General features: G+C 46.6%; 1 protein-coding gene across 5 annotated transcripts in view; it reads right to left on the reverse strand.

Moving 5' to 3' along the window:
• Window positions 1-6,131, reverse strand: part of FLRT2 (fibronectin leucine rich transmembrane protein 2) — a 127,993-nt gene extending 121,862 nt beyond the window's left edge. For 2 of the 5 annotated variants that reach the window (XM_043986492.1, XM_043986495.1), the window contains exon 1: window positions 5,675-6,131. The gene's annotated coding sequence lies outside the window, so the exon portion shown is untranslated. Of the gene's footprint in view, window positions 1-1,913; window positions 2,291-5,650 lie in introns of those variants that run through there. The other 3 variants (XM_043986494.1, XM_043986493.1, XM_043986496.1) reach the window with 2 other exon arrangements.
• Window positions 6,132-6,620: the final 489 nt, after the last annotated feature.

Below are 6,620 nucleotides of genomic sequence, written 5' to 3' on the forward strand. Positions count from 1 at the left end.
GTAATGAAACTACTCAAGTGTTTCAGGGTACAGACATTTTACTAGCATTCCATTGACACTAAGCTTGTAATGTATTCTGCTGTGGAGCAACCAGCATGCTCCTATTTAAGAATTGCTTGTACCTGCTATCTGAGATTTAGAATGGTGTTTGAAATTTCATCTTCAGAACTCAGAGCCACTGAGGTGAATTTGCCCAACCTGACAGCATAAGGCCACACTGTCATTCTCAATTATTTGAAAATCCTTACAGTATTTCCACCTATTTCAGGCTTTAGAGCAAAATAAAACAAAACCAAAAAAAAGGGATAGATTTTCAGTAGTAAAAGCATTCTGAAAAAAAAAATCAGCAACTTTAACTTGTATGCATATCACCTAAATATGATTGTTCCAATATGTTGGCCTCTAGTTCCTATAAGCATTGCTTATCAATAATTTTAAAGAACCAATATCCAAGTTATAAGAATATTGGCCTTAAAAATTGATAACCATACTACAACAGCCTAATATCAACCTTGGGAAAATGCCAGCATTCAATTTATTCGCCTCAAAAAAACGCTTAGTGGATCCAAAGTTTGCCTTTCTTTTCATTTAAGATTTAATAAAATAAGGTCATTAGGTTAATTCCACAGACAATATTAGGCTCTATATCTAAACTAGCCTTCATTAGCTTTTTGCCAGGAGAAGTTAGATGTAATAAATTTAACAATAAGCCTCTGAATGTGTGCGAGTGGAGGGATAGGGGCTGGAGGGTGGCCCCCCACCCCTGCAGCACAATCCATTTCATTTAAGTAATCTCCCAGTTGAGTTGGAAGCAATCTCTGCTGTTGAAAGAGGGTTTTTTTTGCAAGGCAAATGCAGCACATCTAATCAGCGCCTTACACACTATAAAGGCGTTTACACGGATTTGTGTCTTGCACTTTATTAGCTTACTGCAAGCTTTAAAACAGATTTCCTTCACTTAAATTAATTAAAGCTCTAGGTGACTAATTTCCATTTACAGGAGATGACACCTTCTTGAGTTTCCAGGTGAACTACTAATAACAGTAATAGCAGTAATAATTGTGCTTGCCCTAAACATATTTTTGAGGGTTTCCCATTTTCCTCTCCTAGAAGGCTCACCAGCTATTTCTCCCAGTTTCTTTAAGTAAGGAAGAGATTTGAGAGACGTGACAGCATTCTCTCCACTGCCCCCAACCTCAATGCACACAGACGCACTCACACTCCCTAAACCTCCCTAGTGAATGTAGCTACTGATGGAGAATCTGATTCTCTGCACAGTCTACCCCCACACCCTTTATTTCATAGCAAATTCGCGTCACCAATGACTAATACAAGCCAGTTCTCCCCTCAATGAAAACTCGACTTACAAAGTTCCCATTTTATGAGGGCTGAAGGTGATGGGGAGATGGAAAGGGGCGCCTACGATTTCAACTTAGGTTTTGTGATTTTTAAATGTTCACCTCCAAGGTACCAACAAAATTGGGATGTGAGGGTGGTAGGTTGGGTCCCTTTTAAGGGTTGCTAAAAGACAGACGCTATAATCATTTGCTGTAATTGGGGTTGTTCAAATCTATGCGCCATCTGCCTCAATTGAAAGATACCAAAGCCCTTGAAATCCACATTTAAATTGCCAAATAGGTGCACAGGGCAACAGCTGGACATACGTTCCATCCTCTAGCTACGGGATCCACCTCCCCACATTCTCGCAGATGGAGAAAAGCTCCAATAATGCCTATTAGGTGAGGAATGATCTTTTGGTCCTAGGAGCAGATCCTGGATCATTAACTTTGCCTCCCTTCCGACTCTCCAGTCAGCTGCAGCAGCTGCCCTTCCGAGGCAAGGGATGGGCAAGGGGGGTAAAGGGTTTAGGAAGAGTAGGGTGAATGAGGAGTGGGGATGGGGGGGCACTTTACCTGCGAATGTTCTTGCAGTCCTTTTCCAGCCCTGGTCATAATCCCTCTTTGAGCTTTTCCCTCCCCTGGATCCAAACTTTTGCTCCTGCCTCTGGATCGCGGTGGAGGCTGCGGGTGCCCTGGGCGGGTATCCAGCGGCTGGGCCGGGGGCTGCCGGAGCTGGAGCCCGAGCCGGAGCCGCTGTGACGGGCGCGCTTCTCCGCACCCCGCGGCTCGCCTCTGCCAGCTCACCGGAGCGCTCCCTTCCCCTCGCTCTCGCCTTCCTCCCCTATGAAGCAGCGGCATCGTCCTCCCCCTTCCTCCTCCACCTCCTCCTCCAACGCGCAGCCCAGGGCTCTGGCATCCCACTTTCTCTTCTCTCCTGCCTTCTTGTCACCACCACCACCCCCTCCTTTTGCCCAGCGCCCCCGCTCCCCTACTGGTGCTCTTCGCAAATAAAAAATGACGCCCCCTTCCTTTACCCCCCCCCCCCAAAAAAAAAGGAAAACGGGAAAACCGAAGGGGAAAAAAATGCAGCCGCAGGATGCTCTCTCGCAGGGGTCTCCTTTAGAGGCGATGAAAGGTTCACAGGAGGAAGCACTGAGACCCAGGACTCGGACAAGTCTCCAGATACCCTACACACGTATGTGGGAGCGGGAGCGTGTGTGTGTGTGAGTGTGTGCACGCGCGCGTGTGTGTCTCGCTCCAAGTCTTGCGCCTTCTTCTGACGGTGATTGCGAGGCTGATCTTAGCAGTAACGATGCCTCAGATCTGACTATTCCCCACTAATGTAAGTCGTGCCTCTCCCCCCTGCCCCCCCAAGCCTGACACCCCTGGGAGATGTTTACAGTAATGAATTCAGCTGATAGCCATCTCGCTCCTCTCTGGCTTGCTCTCTACCTCTCCCTCCTCTATCCCTCTCCCTCTTTCTCTCTCTCTCCCTCTCCCTCCTGGAGGCCCTCCCACATTTAAAGAATGCTTGGAAGGCAGGGCTGCAACCCAAGGCTTTCCAAGAGGCAAAGTCAGAATAAGGTTTTTTAACCCTATCCTTCCCTGAAGGAAGGTAAAGAGGAGGGTTGTGCTTGCCAACCTAGCTGATAAAGCGCCCAGCTCTACAAAAGTAGATGGCATATACATTTTTTTTTTTAATTTTTCTCCTCTTCCCCACACCCTCCCATCCCCCAGTAATAAAAGCTACTGTCAGATCCCTGAAGGTCACTTTTCTCAACCTGGACACTTCGATGTTACCAATGAGAAGGATTTATTACTTAGAAACTCTTGAGAGGTGTCCAAAACGTGACATTAGAAAGAATATCAAACCTTTCTACAAAGATGGCGTTATTTCAAATAGAGACAACTTTGGTATGTGATTCCCACCCCCCTTTCATCCCTCCACTAGCCATTTCTCCAATATCGCAACACCTTCTTCAATGAATTGTAATAGGAAAAATGACCTAATATTTACGATTATTTTGTAAGATTCCATCCTTTCAGCTACACTGTTCTCTCCCCCCCCCCCCCCAGCTTCCCTCCTCCTCATTCTTCCTTCATGAAGAAGGACCACTTAATTTGATCATAGACTGTGGTGGGCACGCAGATTCCCAAACAAGGGCTTAAAGATCAGATTCCAAAGAAATCAGGAGTTTTATATGGCCAAATCCCTTTTTTTATTGTTTTGTAGACCGAAAAGTGATGTCTTGAGGAAGCAAAAACCATAGGACTAAAAAAAAAAAACCCAACAACACCGATATTCTTGATTTTCGACTCTGGTTTCATCGCGGGTCTCTCTGCCTACAGTAAGTTCCTGTCATGTTTTAACAAGTCAAGAGACAGGCTGATTCTGAACAGAAGAGGGAGAGCGCTCTCATTCTACAACCCAGACTTCCTAAAGAAGCAATCGCTGGTTGGTCTGCGTTAGAAGTCAGCACATTGGAGTTGGAAACTCTCTGAGAAGGAAACCGAAAGATGTGATCAGATTCTAGGGAAGAATAAGTAGTCTTATTCTTGATGAGGAAAAGGCCAATCTTAATCACAGATCAAAGCTTGAGTCACTGTGCAGTCCTTTTGCCAATCGTTTCTCTCCCCCCCCCCCCCGCCCCCGTCCCCTTCGCATTCGGATGGTCTCTACAGAATACATATGTGTGTGTGTGTGTGTGTGTGTGTGTGTGTGTGTGTAAATACTAATGTAATTTGGAGAAAAGTCCGATCTGACTCAAAGGACAAAATCCGATTATATACACGCATACATGGCTGCACGTGTGTGCAAGGCGCACGCCACAACATCTTTAGCTTGCTTTATGCAAGGTCGGAAAGGGAAATATATATATATATATATATATATATATATATATATATATATATATATATATAACTTTGCAAATGTGTTGAATGCCGAATACACATACAGAAATACGAAAGGAAAGCTAAAAGTTCTGATCCAAGAAGAACAGACAGACAGTGCCATCTTGCTGGGAGGTTCCAGCAACACCAGCAGCAAAATCTAACAGCTTGATTAGCAGCAGCAGCAGCTGCTGCTGCTGCTGCCGCCGCCGCCACCCTGGCCGCTAAACCCTGCTGAGAACCCGGCAGCTCAAAGCGCTCCCGCTTGGAGTAGTTTCTTTGGCACCCAAGGGGGCAGTTAACGTCCTGCCCGGTCCAATCACCCCGTCTCCCCGCCCAACTTCTTCCCCCCCAACTACCCCCACGACCTTGATCTTCCTTCCAGATGATGAATTATTCCCCCAACAAACGCGCGCGCGCGCGCACACACACACACACACACGCGCACACACACACACACACACACACGCGCACACACACACACACACACACACACACACACACACACACACGTGTCGATCACAGAAAGGATTTTTCCACCCTGCCTCCAGGAGCAAAGAATCTAGGAGCAAAGAAGGAGGTGCTGGGAGAAGTTTGCCTAGGTATGTGCTGAAGGAGGCAAGTAGCAGGCAGTGACAGATTCACACTTCCTCCCATTCCCCACCATTCACCTTTTTCTCTTGCTACACTGACCCAGGCGCTGTTTTGTCTTTTTGTTTGTTTGTTTTTTCCCCTCCAGAACACTGCACAATGAAGTCAGTAGATCTCAGCACAACTCCCCCATGAGCAACCCCCAAACTGAGGCCCTAGACTAAGGTCCTTTCTTAGCAGAGAGTCGAGACTGCCAGTTGGAGGTGGTACTTCTCCAGATAATCACATTAGGATTTTAGGAAATCACTAAAGTCAAAGTAGAAAGAACCGGCACGGCTGGATCCTCTTAAAGGGCTAATAATCTAAAACAGATTGCCTGAAGAAGAAAAAAAAAGGGGGGGGGTAGAGACTGGAGGTAATAGAACAAACCGAAGAGAATAGTAATAATAACAATAATTAATGTGGAAAGAGGGGGAAGAAGCACTGATGTCTGTAAGGTAATAGCGAGTCATACTAGAGACTGGGTGCTGTTTCTTTGGTAATCCGCAGGGCTCCGACACCCCAATTTAAGAATATAGGGCAAAGACGGTAAACGTCAGTTGCTAAACTACTTTAAGGTGGTGGATTTGCCGGATCGAACTTGCACCTAGATGTAGGTGAGGTTGCAAAGTAATGCAAGCTTGTCCCCCCTTTTTCACTTCCCTCCCTAAACAGAAAGTTAAAACCTGCAGTTTGCTTCCCTCCTCAGCCAGTTCAGAAAACAATTCCCCCCAAATCTAGCAGCAGCGTATGCCTCTGAAGAGCTGACTGACCCTCATCAACTTCACCTGAGCTTCCCGAATTCTTTTTACCTGCAGTTGAAATCTCCGAGTGAGTTCATCCAAATCCCACCGGGTCAGGAAGGTGAAAAGAGAAAAAGCTGGTACAGTAGTAGCTGGGCTCCTGCTGCATGGTATTGTTTTAAGGATCTCCACCAAGGTCTCCCTTTCCCATTGTTGACAATTGCCACCCGCGTCCCAGATGTCTTATCAGGCTTGGAGGCTCGGAAGGCGAGCGAACTGCTGCGGTCTTGTGGCTCCTTTCTTTAACCCTGACACTGGAGTGAGGGCTCCGGCAAGCGAACGATTGAAGTGGTTAAACGTCTTTTCTCTGAGATTCCGCCCAACCCAGCTGAGCGATCTTATCTCTCTATGATCATTAGTCACTGGTGACAATGGGAGATGCCAAACTCTAAAGCGAGGATGACAGATTTCGAACTTGCAGCTACAAGGTACCAAGCCTAAGACAGTTTGCTTCTCCTCCCGCCCCCCTGGCCTTCCCTCTGACTAGGGAGGGAACTAGTTTAACCCCTTGTGCTCCGAGGGAGGGAAATGGAGCGGGAAGCATGAACACATGAGGAAACCACACTGGGTGGCTGGCGTGGAAGTATGCTTTGCCCACGTGCATTTTGCAATGTTTGTCTTGGTACTTAATGCCTTAAATGCACCCTCAGTGGCATAACTGCAAAAGTTAGTTTCTGTTCTAGGCTGCATCTTCTAAACAAAAAATAGCCTTCCGGATCCTTTAAACCTTCTGTGATTGGATTTGTCAAAAGTTGCTAGGGAAGCCTTGGCATTCCCCTTTCCCTATCTTTGGTATCTCCCTGAGGGTCCTTTGTCCCATTTTTGTAAGAGTACGGAGTGTAATTAGCAGAAGTCTCCGAAAGCTCATCTCTACCAAAAGTCCTTCTTTGCAATTTCTTACCACTCTGGGTTTTTGTGTGCCCTCACCCGTTAATTGTTTCGCTCACGCAAAACT

The sequence above is a fragment of the Dromiciops gliroides genome, chromosome 2, assembly GCF_019393635.1.
Source record: "Dromiciops gliroides isolate mDroGli1 chromosome 2, mDroGli1.pri, whole genome shotgun sequence".
In the NCBI taxonomy this organism is placed as follows: Eukaryota; Metazoa; Chordata; class Mammalia; order Microbiotheria; family Microbiotheriidae; genus Dromiciops; species Dromiciops gliroides.